Genomic DNA, 18596 nt, shown 5'->3' on the forward strand with positions numbered 1-18596 from the left:
AATTATACCTTAAGTTAAATGAATAATACCTTGTCGCACTTTCGTAAATTTTCATTGCACATTTTAAACGTAAAGTTTAGGGTGTAATCAATCACCGCGCAAAATATTTGCATATGAAAGAGTTTCCCGCCCATTCCTTCTAGTCGAGTCATACTTTTTATAGCGGTCCAGACAAGAAACTTCAAGTCTTGAGATGACGAGCCATCAAACATTTTAAAACTCTCAAAGTTGATAATTTTGACCATCATAGGTTTTTGCTTGACACGGTCCATATAATGATTTTAAATGTTGTTCAAATGTACACAGTGCATTGTGTTGGCAGGTTTATGCTTTGTAGGCAACATATTTTGAGAGCGGGAAAAAAATTAAAATAGGAGCTTGAGCTCCAGAACAAAAAGTCTCTTACTATTGTCAAAAAGGTACAGCTTTTGTTTTCTTCAAAGACATAACTAAGATTATAGAGAGTATAGAGTGTTAACAAATTCTAATCCCCTTGTACTTCTTACAAAAGACATATACTTACAAAAAGTAGAGGTTTTTCAGAAATTCAAATTTTCTCGGTTGTATCTCCGTGATTGAATTACTCGAAAGATCTCTGAAAAAATATGAGAAAGACATGCAGTGGGATGATTTTACATACAATCATTACCACTTTGGTGATATCGCACAGGGGTACATCTTGCTTGGCTGGAGTAATTTTCAAGTTACGGTAAACTTTCAAAATGGTTATCTGAAAACGTTTATTTGATTTGAAATGATAAGGCAACTGAATTTAATGGTAATGAGCAACAATACACTACTTACAGTTCTCCTAGCAATTGAAAACCGTGAAAGTCTTCTTTACTAAGATCGACGTCATTGCCGGTCATATTGCTGTTGGCAGAACGTAGTATACATAAGCTTAATTTAATGATGCAATTTTGCGTCGATGGCTAGTTTAACTGGTCACAACACATCATGGAAACAAGTCTTGAAGATGATATTTTTTGTCACTATCTCCTTTTGCGATATTTTATTTTTGTAAACAACCACGTTCAGTGTAGACTAGTTCCTTCGAATAAGACTGATTTTTGCATACAAAAATTGTGTCTGGATTAACAGTAAGCAAATGAGAGTACAATGGCTATAATTAACAGTTGAGAAATAATGGTATACAGGTATAGCAACTCACAGTTTCTTGATGTCTTGACCACTAAGCTGTGGAAGGACACTCAGTGATCGGTACGCACAATCAACAGCAGTTCCATGACAAACACAATCATATGGGCACATTACGTCTGAGAATAAAACAGTATACTTTTAATTAAGGCAGTATGCATCTCGAAAGTGACCGACAAACTTTTGCTCAAACTTTCTTTAAAGGCATGGCTCAGGCGTCAGATTGTCTTGCCAGGAACTTTACCCACTAGATTACAATGCAGATAGTTTTCAATCGGATTCGAACCCACAACAGTTCAGGGGAAAACAAAAGGCTATGACACCTTCATAATCTTCTTATACAGTAGAACAAACTCGATCCCTGGAATCGAGTCCCCTACCTTTCAGGAATATTTCAACCTCTTTTTCAAAATCAATAATAAAAATTGGGATCACCGTGCAAATTTTGTACTAGAGATACAAATTGCCCAAGATTAATCGATGGTTGAAATTCAAAATGGCCGCCATCCCTGTAATAACTCTATGAAGAAAAAATAAAATTTTCGAAAAACTTAGATGGGCAGATTATGTCTGAGAACAAAACAGTTCACCGTTTTCCCGAGACTAGAATACCTAACAGGGATCAGAAACGATGCAAATAGAACGAATATGTATGATTACTTCCAGCTTTTCCGAAAACAGAAGACGACGAGAAGTTTTCTAATGCCAAGAGCTTTCAAATGAACCTCGACAAGTAGTACACAAGAACAAAATTGTATTAAAACGTTTGAGAGCCCGAATATCTGTCCCCAAGGTGCATTCTACATTTAGATCGATGAAATCCTCAGTGATTCTATAATCTTGCAATAAACAGGAAGTTTTCCATATTGGGGATATGAACCTCTACACTGTAAAATCATCTTATTGATAACAGTACTATGCCTGGCCTGACAATTCCTGGACCTCTTTTTCTCGTGAGAAGTCAGTTTACATCATCTTACCACATAGGAGTTCATCATCTCCATGAATACACTGTTTGACACCATCGCATTTCTGAGATACAGGTATACAGTTCCGCATTTCATGACAACGATAGCGTCCCGGACACTGATAAGATCCTGCGACCGAGAAATGGAAACAGAGTTGTTGAAGATCGTTCGACTGTACCAACCCAATAGGTTAATACTTTAATCGACGAAGGGTGTTTTCTGTGCCACTAATTTCTGAGATTTAAGTGTCACCACTTTCCGAGGTTCAAGCGTCGTCTGGAATAGCATCATAATTTCCCTTACCAAGTGCGGTTTGTTTCTTATGTGTGTGATATCGGTTACTTGTTGTAAATCATACATTTTGTATACAAGGAAACTTTATTTGTAACCACAGTAAGTTTGCGTGCATTGTTTCGTTTGACTATACACATCCAATAAATTAACACTATTACCGACCAACGAAACATGTTTTCTAAATCATCACTTTCTGGGATTTACTCGTGTGCTTGAATGCGCTACGTAATTTCCTTATAATCATTGCGATTCGTCTCTTGTGCCTATGAAATTAGTTACTTTGTTGTTAATTGTCTTCCGAAACACTTTATTTGTTTACCTGGACAGCAACCAAAGTACGTTTTAACAACGTTGTTTAACTCTCTGGCCATGTGCATTTATTTGTACTCGAATTATAATTGGCATTATCTCTATGAAGACGAATTGAAGTAAGAAGGAGTACATAACATAAACGAGAAAAGGCAAGTAAATTAAAAGAATTGAAATAAAACCGTCAATTAAAGATTATATGAGGAGAGTACTACTGCACCTTTCTGCATCTTTCTGACACGCTGTGTAACCCTCCGTATCAATTCTACTAATAAAGCCTCTATGAATATAAATAAGTTGCAGTGATTGCATTTGATAATTGGAGTATATTGTTGACACAATTCACGACCCATATAAACACGATCACTGCAAATGATTTTGGGATTTCCACATCAACTTCAAACAACTTACCACAGTTCGCTTCATCAAAGCCACGTGGACAGTCACAAACACCGTCACATCGCCTATGGAGCGGTATACAGTAGGCATTAGGACACTTAAACATGTCATTAGGACAGCTAAAAAGTTCTGGAAGATACAACAATGATAAAACAAAATAATCCGCTTTTCTAAGTGTTTGCTTCACCTTTTCAAGGGAAAGTACTGTGCAACCTTCGATGGCAATGTCGTCAATATCGTCATTATATTTTTTCATCTCTAAAAGTATATCAAAGGGAGAAGTGTTAGCTTTCCCGACACAACGAAGTGTGTACACCATGTTGAAAAATTCAGTTGCCAATGGTAAAATCAGACACTACACATAGAATGTGTAGACAAGGCTTTCAGCAAAAATTTGGAAGTATGACAAACTGTATTTTTAAAAAGGATTAAAATCATTTCCTACTTAGTTTACTACGTCACAAGGCCATCGAGATTTCGAAGTGACATAACCGTCAACACGGATAATAGTAAACAAGATATTCCATTCCTCCTTTCATCTTTGCACACAGACATAAACACACAGACACACACCAACAGAAATCACAGCTGTTTTAGCGAAGTTTTGGTAAACACAAAAAGTGATATTTCTGGACAAAAACGTTTGCAATGAAAACATGATACACAAACACAAGGATCAGTTTTATTTATTGCGCATAATTTATCTGATATTAGGAATTTTTTGAAGAAGTCTAAGCCATCTCTAATGGCATTTCGTAAAACTTGATCTTTTAGACTCCCTAGATAGTTGCCCTTAAACATTAGCATCAAAACTGACAGCGTTCTTGTTCGTTCCCAAAATGTCCCTGTACTGACATTTCTGAAAATCAAACCTAATATTATTCGTTTAATGATTATTACAAAGTCCTCATTTAATTATGATTAAAGCCCCACTAGCTGTATCTTTTAGCACTTTTTTATGATATCACTTTCAAACTAAAATAAGTTTCTTTGTACTAATTTAGATGTGTCTATACACTTATTATTAACTACGCGCTTGGACTGTATGTGCTATTTTCCACAAGATAAATATTACACTGCGATTAAATGCGTACCTTATCGTTATATGGCAGCCCCATGCGAAAAAGCAAAACCGTGGATATTGCACTGAAATCTTCACACAAACGACACAGGTAGTCTAATGTAATGTATAGAGGTGAATGTTCTCAACTGTGACATTCTATGTTCTGTTTCTTTTGTAATATTGCCAATTTTTGAAAATGGCGCGAAATCAAAATGACCGTTAAAAGTTCAATTTACTTGCCAAATCTTTCATAAAGGAATGGTTTCCTAATGTATTAAAAGCCAATATTCCTTGAGAGGATAGAATTCAAAGAAAACCGGAAGAGAATAGAAAGATATTTTGAGGTAAACAAATTTCAAGAGTTACAGCTAGATCGGGTTTAACATCATATAGGGTTCAGCCCTTGGTGTCGCGCCAGTGGTTAAGATTAGAAATTTTATATTCATTTGAAGATGCACAGTCGACGCTTACATGTTCAAATACATGTGAATTCATGATAAACAGTATGAAAGAATATAGAATTAATGTTTGCCATATACATTAGTAGGACAACTGCGTATTGTTTAAACAATATATTCAAACACTTGGTTTACTTGATCACCCATTGACGCGCACAGCTCACACACACTTGTCAGACCAAGACAAGTATAGATTTTATCTGTCAAAACCCTTGGGCAATTTTTGTACATAACATGTTGCATTTACAATATTAAAAACCTATCGTATGTAATAAGGGACGTATTGTGCCATCATTATCGTTGCCATAGGGACTGCACTGCCAAAGTTCAAATTGCTGAATTAAGTTATTGACACGGGACGCTCTTCTCAATGTAAATGCTGTTCAATCGCATGTTTAATCCCCAGCATTCTTGCCGTGTGTCTCGTTCATATGTTTTCTCTCCTTTTCTATTTTTACGGCACGATGGTAACGATATCTTGTATCAGTGACAAGGTGGAGAACAATACCTACTGGTTAATGGCAGCGATATATATTATTAATTGTCAGTTAAAAATTGATATTTTGCATGTTTTGTATTTGTTTCTTTACAAGCACTTAAAAAACATGGCGGCGTCCATGAATTTAGTTGGGGACATATCTAGTTACTCGCATAGTATATTGAACCTGCGCATGCGTAGTCACTTAGCCCCTGGCGCGACTATTAATTAAGTGATGCATTAACAAATAAAATGAATCAATGGATGAATAAATTGTCGATACCATACCACAATCCCTGAGATGGGTGACGTCACGGCATCCAAGCTGATAGCCGTATTGGTCAAAATCGTAGATACACATCAACTTGCGCTCGGTGCAGCGACCATTGAGGCACTGTAATTTATCATCATTACAACTCACAAATGTTTGCACAGTGTCTTCTGCAAAAGTCTTTGAGACAGTACCACCGTAGTCACAATCTAATTCGTCTTCTCGTTCGTTACCTGAGCAGTCTACCTCTCCGTCGCACTGCGCACTGCTTGGAATGCAGTCCATGTAAAAACACTGAAATCCCTTACAAACATCTGTAAAATCAAAGTGAACCAGGTTAACATTTGTAAATGTCTACATTTTATTCGCGGGTATAGGTTTTGACGACATAAACATTTCTTGCACAAATTTCCTTTGTGGGCGATACATAAAATGTCGACTGAGGGCAACAAATCACTTTGTATCGATCTTTTTTGCTGGTTAACACGCACGTATTCAAACAGTGTGTTTCATTGTTAAATGACTGCGAAAGTTGGATGAAAAAGTGTCGACTAACATGTACTGCTTAATTTAGACTCTTTTTTGCCAAATATATGTACTGTTAAAATATCTGACGACAAATATTTGATAACGTTATATTTTTGAATGTCTGAGTAACATTGTATTCAGAAAATATGTAGTTCTAAGAATGTATGTAAAAGGCAAATGATTATATCAATTATTCGTCTTAAATAAAAAATGGATGCATCCACCTCTTTTTCTTAAACAAGTACGATTCAGATGGCTTAACATTACCGCAAAACTTTTCATCAGATCCATCATAACAGTCCTCCACAAGATTGCATTTCTTTGACTTTTCAACACACTGGTTATTCTCACATTTAAACTGATCCTCTGTGCAATTTGGATATACTGAGAAAATACAACATTTAGATTATAATATGAGTTATATTGCCCATCGAATTTCGCAGAACAGACTAATGAATTTACTTAACAATGTGTCTCAAAGGCATAAGAATTCTGAACTCACACAAACTTTTCCAAAGCGCTCTGCGACTGTCAGTCTTTGTAACTTTCATGTTAAACTTCTTCAAGTAAGTTATCTAAGTGGTCCACATGGTTCGACAAAGGTTACACCTCTACCATTCCAACCAGTGACAAAAAATGGCATTTACACACAATCAATATAAACGGTATTTGTTCTTAATGATTGTCATTTGTTCTTATTGAATACATAGTATAATTGTTTACCCTTATAAATCGTGTTAGTTTCAAAGTACATGATGGTGTAAAATGAGGGTTAAAAACGTTATATGTTACCGCAATATTCTTCATCACTGTTGTCACCACAGTGATCGATGAAATCACAATAAAACGTCATCGAAACACACTGTGTATTTTTACACTGGAAGGTATTCGTTGGGCAAACTCCGGCCATATCTGCAGTACAACCATAAATTGTCTTCAATTACATGATTTGTATTGTCATTATTAGTAGTATGTATGCGACTGGAATTGTCGCAATCCACTGATTTTAGGCCTTAATTTACACATAAATAAACTCATCAACACCTTAAAGGTGTTGATGGAGGGGTTCAGACCACTTCCTCTAGCACTCCCCAATTCCCGTGCAGAGTGGCAGACTTCTATCAATTTTGCAGAATATATTTGTCACTGTAAGATATATGCTCGGTTAAGGCTTAACTTATGCGATAAAGGGTGAATACATGTGCAGGTGGCTGTTGATGGGTTCTGGGCAGCTGTGTGGCCGAAGCTGCATGAACAAGTTTTGTAGAATCCACCATGCTAGACTCCAGAAAGGGGTGGCATGAAAGCCTGCCTGAAGTGGAGGGTGGGCGTTCGGAACCAGCTTTCTGTGCATAGGAGGTGCGGGTACGACAGTGAAAATTTAAAGCTTGGCAGAGGATAGGACCTGGTCTGGGGGATGACCTTACCTCCACCGCACATGTCATGCTGTTAAGAACCACCTTGGGAGGTGGCAGAAGGATGTTGCTAAAAGGCATCATCTCAGAGCCCACCCTGAGCTTTCGTAAATGGTGTACGCCCCCAGATCAGCCAGAGGCTCACCGAAGAGGTTCTTGACCTGGGCAGCCTGAAGTTCCACAACAGGCAAGATCTCCTACAGGCGAGTGATTGATGAGGTGCTGGACGAGGTTTTCAACACTATCCTGGAGATGTTGGAAAAGTGGCACAGAGGGACTCAGGCTGGGTGGTTGATAGAGTTACCATCCTCTGGCTGGACATCACTCAATACTAACCGGGGAGAGTAAGCTCTTACATCCAACTACAGGCAGCTTTCAGAAACAAGAAGGCAATTATTAACCTGAAAAACAAAGATGACAACTGCCTCCACTGTACATGCCAGTCAGCTTTGTTTCCTGCAGAAAATGGTCCTCAAAGGCCGACCAATTACCTGGCCGAAGACGGCCTGGATCCAGCCTTTAGAGGGGTTGAGGCTTCCGCCCCTCTCCCAGATAGGTATAGTGGAGAGACAGGGAGGACTGGCAATAAATTTCTTTGGCTGTTACAAAGGTGCCTCATTGTTCTCCACATTAGCAAGCAGCCCTCGGGAATGCTCCAGTTCATCGAGGCGGCTGAGAAATTCTTCTACACCTGGATTAAAGAACTAAATCAGCATCTCTTCCAAGAAAACCAGACCATCAGGCGCAAACACTATTGTGTTCGCTGCCTCTATGGCTGCACCAGCCAGGACCTGCTGGAGGTCCTCGAGCCTGATTGCCCTAGTGCCAAAACAATGACCATACTGGTTGGCTTCCAAAACTTGCTTGGCTATGACTCCCTTCTCCTAATGCAGGCTATCTCGAAAGTAGAGGGCAAGATCTTTCAAGGTCCAGTTGAAGCACTCCACGACGCTGGTCTTCTTGGCTCTCTATGTGTGGAATCAGCGGATATCTTCCACCACAAACCAGTCTTGCATCCTCCTGTTTGTTAATTCATTGTCTTCATCTGTCTGCAGCTTTCTTGGCCTCTGGCCGCTGATGATGCTTTTCAGTACCAAAAGAGTGTCTTTGCCTGTTTGTATTTTGATGGGCGCGGCCCATCCGCACTTGCTTAGCACGACACCAGTCAACATGTAACAATATTCTCTGTTGTCCTGGCATACTTCTACATCTCTACAAAGTCCGTCTGCCACTGTTCATCTCTTCTGGTCACAAAATACACTTTGTTGGAGAAAATGCCTCGCCCGACTGACTGGTGAAGGGTGTAGGTCAGCTGTCATGCTAGCCAGTCTTTCACGTGTTTCCGGCTTCACCCCATGTTATTTTGCGCTTCCCCTGAGAGCAGCCTCTCCCCGAAACCCCTCTGCTAGTTCATAATAGATCTCCCTGAGGTGCTGCTTGGCCTTGTGCACTGCCTCTACATCGCTCTTGGCCATGCCATACCAACTCTACGAAAAGGTGCAAGAGAAATCATTGACGTCGATGACCTGGCCCTCCTGACGTAGCATGATAAAGCTGAGGTTGCTAACCTGCTTGGGGGCATCGTGAGGGGGTTGCTTATGTTGTAGATCACTTTTTTGCAGATTTCTTTGGTTTCCTTGGGGGGGGGGTTTGCAGATGATCTTACTGTAAAAATGTGCTTTTCCTATGACTACAATTAGTAGTCAACGAAAGGCAGTTTTTGTCATTATTTTCTGTGCTTTCGAAGTTTCAATGTTAAAAGAAAAGGTTTTCTTAGACACTGCGCATATCAGAGTTGGCTACAACTTATAAAAATAGCTCTCTAGGACTTCTCAGATGTAATTTGATGGCTGACAAATCTAAACACCCGTCCAAGTTTTTGATTAACTACTTTTCTCTCTTTGATATTAATAATTGACATCCATTTATGTACAAGAGTTCTGGACATTTGATTATGCATAAAAAGTATGGAATACATTCACAGCTCAATCAAAAGAGTGACATTATACCTATCTTACAACTGACATGACAACAACTTCATGAAAAAACAGAATGACTGAATGTTTAAAATATATATATGTATGTATATATATATATATATATATATATATATATATATATATATATATATATATATATATTATATATATATATATATATATATATATATATATATATATATATATTTTTCTATATATATATATATATATATATATATATATATATATATATATATATATATATATATATATATATATATATATATATATATGTATTGTGTTGGCAAAAAACAATCTACCCCCTCCCGCAGGCTGAAGAAACTGACCAGTTCATGCAACTCCTAGTCGATGTGTGGAGTCACATTCTCTTATTGTACTCAAAAACATCTTCAAGGGTCATGATTTCCTGTGACCCATAGAATGACAAAAAGTATATGAACTTGAATTTTGCCCTAAGGAGCATAATAGCTCACTTTGTAAAGCTATTGGCCTTTCATTATACGGTCGTTGGATCGAGGCCTGCCCCTGAACGTCGTTTTTTCTATCATCAAAATGAACACTGTTCCTATTAGGTTGTTTACATGCATTGTTTACGATTGCCATTGGTTACCCCATTGTTTACCTTGGATTCTGCGATCAGAGCATGAACACAAAAATGTACAGAAGGAGTCAGAAAAGCATCTGATGCAATTCTGCAAATTAATAGAAGTCTGCCGTGTCACAAGGGATTTGGGAGTAGAGAGAGGGGTCTGAACCCCCTATCAACATCTCAAAGCTGTTTTTTGGTGTACTGTTTTAAAAATTAAGGCCTACAATCAGTTAATTGCGCCAGTTCCAGCCTTGTATATACTACTATTATTATTCATGTAACTTGTGATAAAGCGCAACAAATTTCAAGGTAATGAGAAAGAAAACAGCAACGAGAAAAAATTACATAATTAGATATTGAAGATGTGGTAACTTTTTAGGTTCTTCTCAATACTTGTATATTGCATACGTTTTTTCAACGAAGGAGAGGAAGTCTCTCTTCACTTACAGCATCCGGTCTCATCAGAGCCATTAACACAATCTTCGTTTCCATCGCATTTATAAACAGGATGAATGCACTCATGGTCTGAACATTCGAAGGCGTTGATTCCACACACGTTTGCTGTCACTATGGGTAAAAGTTACCGTGATTAATCAAGCAGCTCTCTAAACCCTAAACTCATTAAAGTTGAACCCGAAATGAAATATTTTATTCACGAATTAAAGCGTAGGGGGAAATTCAGTAAATTCTCGATGGGATTCGAACCCGCAATGTATATGTTTCCTGGTCACCTCATGAATCACTCACTAACTTTATCAAAGCAATTACATCGCCTAACAAGGCAAAAGACCGCATCTGGGATCATTTACAGATAATCCACTCCAATTTTGTAAAACAACTTAAATTAACCGACACTATGCCAAAAGAGCTAACTACACAAAGGATTATGCTTGATTCTGTTGTTGATACCACGAGATTACATGGCAGTTTTGCTGGATACTGAGAAAATCCATTATGTGTTCTAGTGGGGTTCCCAGTGCTGGATGATAATGGATGCTCTCATGGATTCTACTGTATATTGTAAGAATCCATCAACGTTTATTCTGTTGTAGCTCTTTAGATATGGAATATTTCACATAGTGCAATACTGCTACAATCTGCAGTACCGACGGTATCCGAAACATGCGTTAGCACATATATAAAGGGGAAACCTTTACCTGATGCCTGTGTCACACAGATGTCTAAACTAATCTCCTTATCACAATCAGTCAATCCAACAGTCCACTTAGCTGCCTCCATGGCCAAACACGTCCTACCATGATCGATGTCAGTAATTGATAAATTTTTGTGTTGACCAAAGTAACAACCAATCGTGTTGCTACCAGCAGAAGATACGCAGTCACCTCCAATCAGTTCCATGACATCATCATTTACCGTGATATCTTTTACGAGCAGTATATATCCAGTTACGTTTATAGGCCAGACGTGTCTGAGATAGTAGGATACAGTCTGTAGTTCTTGTCGGTTAATTTCCTTAAAACCAGTGTTGAGATTTGAGCACTGTTCCTCTGCTCCACTGTTTCTCTGTTCTGGTTTGAAACAAACCTTTTCATGCCTTCCGAATGTAAGATCTTCACAAGCTATGAAAATGACATGACAGACACTCAATACCTACCATGTATAAATATTCACATTCGATTAGTGTTTTGACGACGAATTTGTCTTCCCTTGAATTGCGATCCTCTCGTTAACGTCAAGTAACAGAGTTTTGTAAGACATCCGTATGATAAAATATTCTGTTAATCAGTAGGTAGTTTGAGAGTCTTATATCATTCAAAGATCTCTTGTTTCCATTGTTTTACTACGAAATCTTCAATTTCTGACAATGAAATGAGTTACATTTTGGATGCATTGCAAAACGTCTCTATTCTGATTTAACGTTGCAGACGGGCACATATTAGCCAACGGTAGATAATAAGCAAAAAAGGCGATCGGATAGATGTAGGCACATGAAGTGACCTTTTTATGTTTGTGAAACTTTAGCTACATGAATTATTTTCCCATGAGAATCACATATATCCAAACTAGAAAAATCGATACTTGCCATAGTGAGATATACCGACATAAGAGTCACCTTCTGGCTCTCCAGAAATCGCAGCTTTCTTACAAATGAACTGTTCAATTTTATTTGAAACACACGGAATATCATTCCACTGATCAGTGCGATGGAAATCAGTCATATCAATCATAGAACACGCTTCAAGTCTAGCGCCATCGGGTTGGTTGGAATCGTCGTCACTTCTAGCCCTTGTCCTACATGATAGATAATTTTTTATATATTTACAAAGCAGTTCCTGTTAACTTTATTCAATGATCTTGACGATAGAAACTCTTGCCACTACATTCGAAAAAAATTATGCATTTTTGGAACTATTCATACTAAATAGCCGTTAGCAGTGCACAATTCATAATGAATAATGAAGTCAAAGCCTCTTCGTTCAACGTCCATGTCCGTAAACTTTTCAGAGCTGACTGTCAATAATTATTGAGTAAAATTTTCTGAGGGGGTAGTATGCCCTGTACAGTATGTTATCAACTGAAGATAGACCAGTTTAAGATGAAACCTTCCCACCAATGTACATACCAGTCAGCATAACTCATTGGATTTCCATCTGTCCAACGATATTTACCACTTTGTGTTGCGTCTGACAAACCTAAACATAATCAAATAATTAACATTAAAAAAACACCATGTTTCCCTTCTACCCGATTGATAGTAAGACGACATGTAAGAATTACGAAAAGGCTTTTTTAGTTGTACGAGTGCACCTAAATTGTTTTTGTGCAAATTGATTTAAACCCACTGAGAATTTTTTTTGTGTGTTTTACCTGTCTATTTTTTGAACGAAGTCGTTGATCATGTGTTTAAATATATCGTATACACAAATTCAGTTTGTTGAAATGCATGTTTGTACCGTTATATGTTCTTCATTATAGCAATGAGTACATCTTATCTCAGTTTCTAACCCAGAAGTATTTTACTGCAATTCGATTGTCCTCTACAAAACCTAAACAACCTGACAAAAGTATATACTTTTGAGCACTGTACAGGCATATTCCAGTGAACTCCATCCAGTTCTCTTGGAACGCAACGTCAACTACTCTTGCAAGATTACATGTGACAGTGCCCTCAACGACCACTTGACTTGAAATATGTCCACCACTACTTGCAAGACGCTTGCCTCATTTTTCATACTTGTACTCTTTCAATAACCGCCATTGTTATCCACCACAAAACCTGACCTTGCCAAAACAATACTCTTACCATATGCCACAGGCACATTCAAGTCTAACCCCATTCAGTACACTTTGAGCATAATCAAGTAGTCATGAAAGTTTTTATGTTATAGCGCCACCAACAGCCATTTGTGTATTTATCCATGTTCTGACCCCATTTCTTTAAATGAACACACAACACTTTCAGCATATTTCGACATCTATATTCACAGGAAAAAAGGGAAACATTATTTTGCCACTTTGCATCTGTGGACTTTGAATTTGCATTTACAACAACATCTGTGCACTTTGACTGTTGTACATTAACAAATTTATACTTGGCAGGTGCTGGGACTATATCATAGAAAATGACTTGCTGTACTGGGAAACGAAAAGGGATTTTTACAGTGTTGAGATTAGTGCAATTAACTTAATATAAAAGGCGCCTTCAGAGATTGCTTGGTCGAAGTCCGTTCAATTCTTACCTATGTAAGTTCTGCTGTCGTGAAGTAACCAAACCCTTGACAGTGAATAGATAATAAAGTTCGACTCTTCGCGGTTAAGAATACTGACCAGATTGGCGCCAACTTGGTGACATTTACTTTCAGCTTGGTTCCATGTCAGTCCAGTCTCCTCTCGACTGAACTTGTAGCAGTCTTTTCCGAACTGAGTCCAGCTGTTTTCACATTCGTAGTCTGAAAGGCGACCAGAAGTTTTGCATTCAATCATACTGTAGGGGGGCAATAACTATAACCTTAGATGGTAATTTAACTATCTTTATGCATTTTCTTCTCTCCTTCTTCACAATTAAATCGTGTCCCGTACCAGAGTTCAACAGTTAAAATTGGCATTAAACATACATTTAGAACTTAGGCATTACACCTTCATTGAATAATTTGCCGAATAAACCAAACCAACATAAACCAAACAATAAAAAGACCGAAAATCTTTCGACATGATCATGGGATAAGAACAAGTATGCCACCTCAAAGATAGCAGTAAACTCGTACAAAATGGTAAAGATTAAAATACTCATTCTGATGAAACTTTATTGATTATAGCATGTAGGTTAAAGCTGCATTAATGACCGATTTTATTCAGTAGTTTAGAAAGGGTAAGGTGTATGCGTGCGTGCGTGTGTGTGTGTGTGTGTGTGTGTGTGTGTGTGTGTCTGTGTCTGTGTCTGCTGAAGTATGTCCCACGCGACAATGATATGTAAGTTAAACAACATCACTTACTTTGATCCTTCTGCGTCACAACAGGAATTTGTAGCTGATAAGGAACAGCTGTGTACTTGGCCCTAAAGCCTGTATAACCCCCAGTTCCAGTCTGTCCTCCTTGAAATTCTATGGACAATTGTGAAGTTGCCGATATAATATGTCCAGGATTATCGTCTCCGCAGAATGTACCGAATCTGTAGGTCTTATTAGGTGTGAGTGAATTGTAAACTCGTACAAAATCACTGCTACAGGTAGTATCACCCACATTGAAATCCAGGAAATCCAAACGAATGACGTCACCTTCCGCCACCTGGATACTCAAAGTGCATTCTGACTCAGATGGGTATGGATTTGGATAGCCAAGAGAATTCACAAATGCGCAATCTGAATCAGTGTATGTACTGTTTTTACACTCTACTTGCTTGCAACCTATGATTAAAAGTTGTAAAACAATAAGACAAAGGGCTTGGATGTATTCAAAACACTAAGAAACTGTCGTAACTTCTTTTGTAACTGACTGTACAGTTCCTACTGTCAAATGATCTAATCCGATTCTGTAAATTCTGAACAGAGAATAAATACGTCGACCAATATCTTGTCTTGCTTGGCTAACTGTATTCACTGGTGTCTTTTGCATAAATCGTAGGAGGAATCGCAATACTCAGTCACTGATTTTGAAAGGCAAGTGTATGAATCAGTCGAACAGGCAGAGCAATATATAATTGATGTGGATCGCATATGTCGATTGCATTTGGTTCTACATCTGTCGGCTTATATAATATCTTGTCATTTGCCCGACAAACCTTCTTCTCAGAAATTTGCATTTAGACACGGGTTAACAGGCCTTATGCTTCCTTCAGCGCGAAAAATATGTCAACGCCAGTGTCTTGCCCTGGCTGGATATGGTAGTGGGTAGCTATGGCTGACTTCCAAAGACTTGTAATTGAGGGGGAGGGGTGCGACAATCCAAAAATGTTCTCAGCTTTTTTCAAGTGCACCCCCTGATAAACTCACAATGCGTTCACATCCCCCTTCTGACTTGCCATAATTTGCCCCCCCCCCCCATCAAAGGAATGTGACAGAAATTACAGTTGAGTCGCATTTGTTTGAACAAGCATTACTAAAGGCTCATGAAATTCATGCATGCCTTTGAGGAGGTCATCATTTTTGCGCAACTATGTGAAGGCAAAATGTGGTCGATATAGTGCTCTTCCAAAACTATTAAATTATAATACATGAGTGTCTATTGGGCAAATTATGAACATTTTCCCGTGAAAAACGAATTATATCTGTACATTTATACATTTATATGCGTTTGATAATTCATGTAAATGTACTTTGCTTGAAGTGGCAGGTTAAAAAGTGCATGTTTGTACAAAACAATTGATTTTTGGACTTCATTAATAATGTTGATTCACTATACACTCACTTTAGTCCTGTGAGAAAACTGTGAACATTTTTTTCAAATATAAAAATAGCAATATATGTGCATTTATAGACGTTTGATAATTAATATAAAAGTGCTTGATTAGCATAGGGTGGTTACAAGTGCATATGTGTACAAGAAATTTGATTTTGGAATTTCACTGAAAATGTCGATTCACTATACACTGCAGTCTATGAGAAAACTAAGAATAACTTTTTTACAAGACTAAACTAAATCTGTGCTTTTATAAGTGTTTGACAATGTACGTGATTCAAATAAGGTGTTTTGAACCTCAAATGTGGACAACATATATGATATTGGAATTTCATCCAAAATTATTAGTTCACTTCTCATAGAAGTCTACAGGTAAACTTAATTTTTTTCCTTGACAAAACTTGCTATATCTCACGGTGGAGGGACCGTCTATATCTGTAATATGTAAGTATACATGTATTAATGCATATATGAAAGTGTTGTTAAATATTGACTTTTAGGCTATAATAACTTCCTTGATAAACACTAATAATGTTCTCTGTACAATTACAAGCCAAACTATAAATGGAGGTAAACATTACAGCTTTGTCTCTTTTCACATAAGAAAGGTTTTGAAACAGGATAACTTACTTAACCTGTCAGAGAAAATCTGGACACGATTAACATATTTGAATAAAAGGGGCATTAGGTATAACTTTTTGCCAATCAGATATGTTTTGTTCTGTGTATCGACTTAAGTTTCTTGTTCTACGCCCCACAGCATGCCAAAATCCCATAAAATTCTGGTTGGCAAATACTCTGTACATGCATCTAGAAAGACAGTAATCATTGCTGTTGATGACAAATGAATTCTAGTCCGGACTTGAATCTCATTTTAAACAATAACAATGCCTACTGCACACGTATGGCTGTGCTGGACGTTTCGTCACGCTTCAGGGAGCAGAACAAGAAACTGCAGTGGCTACACAAAAAACCACCCAAAAATTAGGCAAACATTATAGCTTAAAGCTGACAACCCTACACACATTTCCTATCAATCGGGCATAGTGTTGTTCCGAGTCCCCTTTAAGTCCCTATATTTCAAGATCCCCCAGCTTGATATTTTCAAGTTCCCTATCACTTCTCCCGCCCCCGAGGCGTTTGTGAATGCAGCTTATCGTTTTTGCGGTCATTGTACCCACGTGGTAGGCTTAGGGCAAAAAAAGCATAGGTGAAGCAATTGGCGAAATACTCACTTGTCAACAACATCACATCGCTTATAACTTTCGACAGACAGACAGAAATGATTCTCCTCACCTGTCGTGCTGTAGGTTGCATTGAAACCTCTCCCTTCACCGACTTCTTCCGTTGAAAACACCACAGTCAACTCATTGGAGGTTGATGAAAGAAGTGGTATCTGAGACCCACAAAATTTGCCAAGGCGTTGATCATCGTTCTCCTCTGTGCCGTTGTACAATGCTACGTAACTAATGCAGAGTATCTGGTCGCTGTACGTCTGTCCAGGCACATCAAAGGAGTGAAATTTCAGGTGGATATATCGACCGACTGGTGCAATAATGGTCCACATGCAGTAACTCTCCGGGTAGTATTGTTCATCTCCCGTCAGGAAGTTGGTGCTGAATATGGATCCGGTAACGTCCGTTAGCAATCTAGGAGAACCACATCCCGAACAGTCTTCTGTGTTGCAGTCTAGAGACAACGGATCAGTTTTATTTTTGTGAATTGTTAGACAATATACGGACAATTGGAGGATAACGAATTGAACAAGTCCACGATCTGTTCTTGAAGGAAAGGTTCCATGCCAAAATATTAGTAAGCGTGTTTTTCCAGAAAACTTTGAATTATATTTGATGATAATGTAAAACAAATAGAAGTGTGCATTTGCAGAATATTATAAATGTTCTTATTTACGACTTGTTATTTCTCTTCGGCTTTTGACATTTGTATTTTATTTAGACTTTTTTTCGTTATGGTTGTCAGGATCCAAACTGGAATTGTACCGATTTATTGGCATTCTAGGTAGGCCCTAATACAACATTTTAGCGTCGTTAACCCAATATTGACCTCCCACTATATTCCCATGTTATATTGTATTAGCGCTGGTTGTTAATGTTCACAAGCTAATAAGCGAAGATAGATGATTCTGAATATTCTGAAATCCATAATGTTACACTTACATGGTTGAAGCATTGCTACAACAGGCAGTCGAAGTACGCCCTCGACATTATGAACGGTAATGATCTGCCCTGTGACGACCTCCTCGTACACTGATGCTTCAACAATGTTGTTCATCGAACACTTGGTACAGTTTGTGTAACAACTATCCGTGGTGCCAAGGAGGTGGAATGAAGACTCATAAAACAAGCCTGTAAGGAACACGTTGTAGGGGGAAAATACGCGGTTAAAACCTGATTGTTATGTGTTTTGCCTTCAGTAAAACTCAATTACTACCTATTTTGACGTTTTTCAACGATTCGTTCTCTGTTTATGAAATGGTTACACTGCAGCTGTATGATAATGTATATTTACCTAGCGTACTTATAATATCCACCTTTATTCTTGTCGTTGACAGTTAAATGGAAGTCCTACCATTTAGTAAACAATACGAAAAAGTGCATGCTGTACAAAACAGCATTGTGTTTGTTACGCTTCAACTTTGTTATTTAAAGGTCCTGGATTTTAGTGAGCAATAATACTTGTTTTATTGTAGTTTAAATGGGCCGGGTTCGAGGCTGTGAGTGGGACGGTCTCCGGACGAGGCCACTTAATAGTTAATCAGTATTGGCTTCGACCTCAGAGCGTTCACATGT

The sequence above is a fragment of the Ptychodera flava genome, chromosome 19, assembly GCF_041260155.1.
Source record: "Ptychodera flava strain L36383 chromosome 19, AS_Pfla_20210202, whole genome shotgun sequence".
Lineage (NCBI taxonomy): Eukaryota > Metazoa > Hemichordata > Enteropneusta > Ptychoderidae > Ptychodera > Ptychodera flava.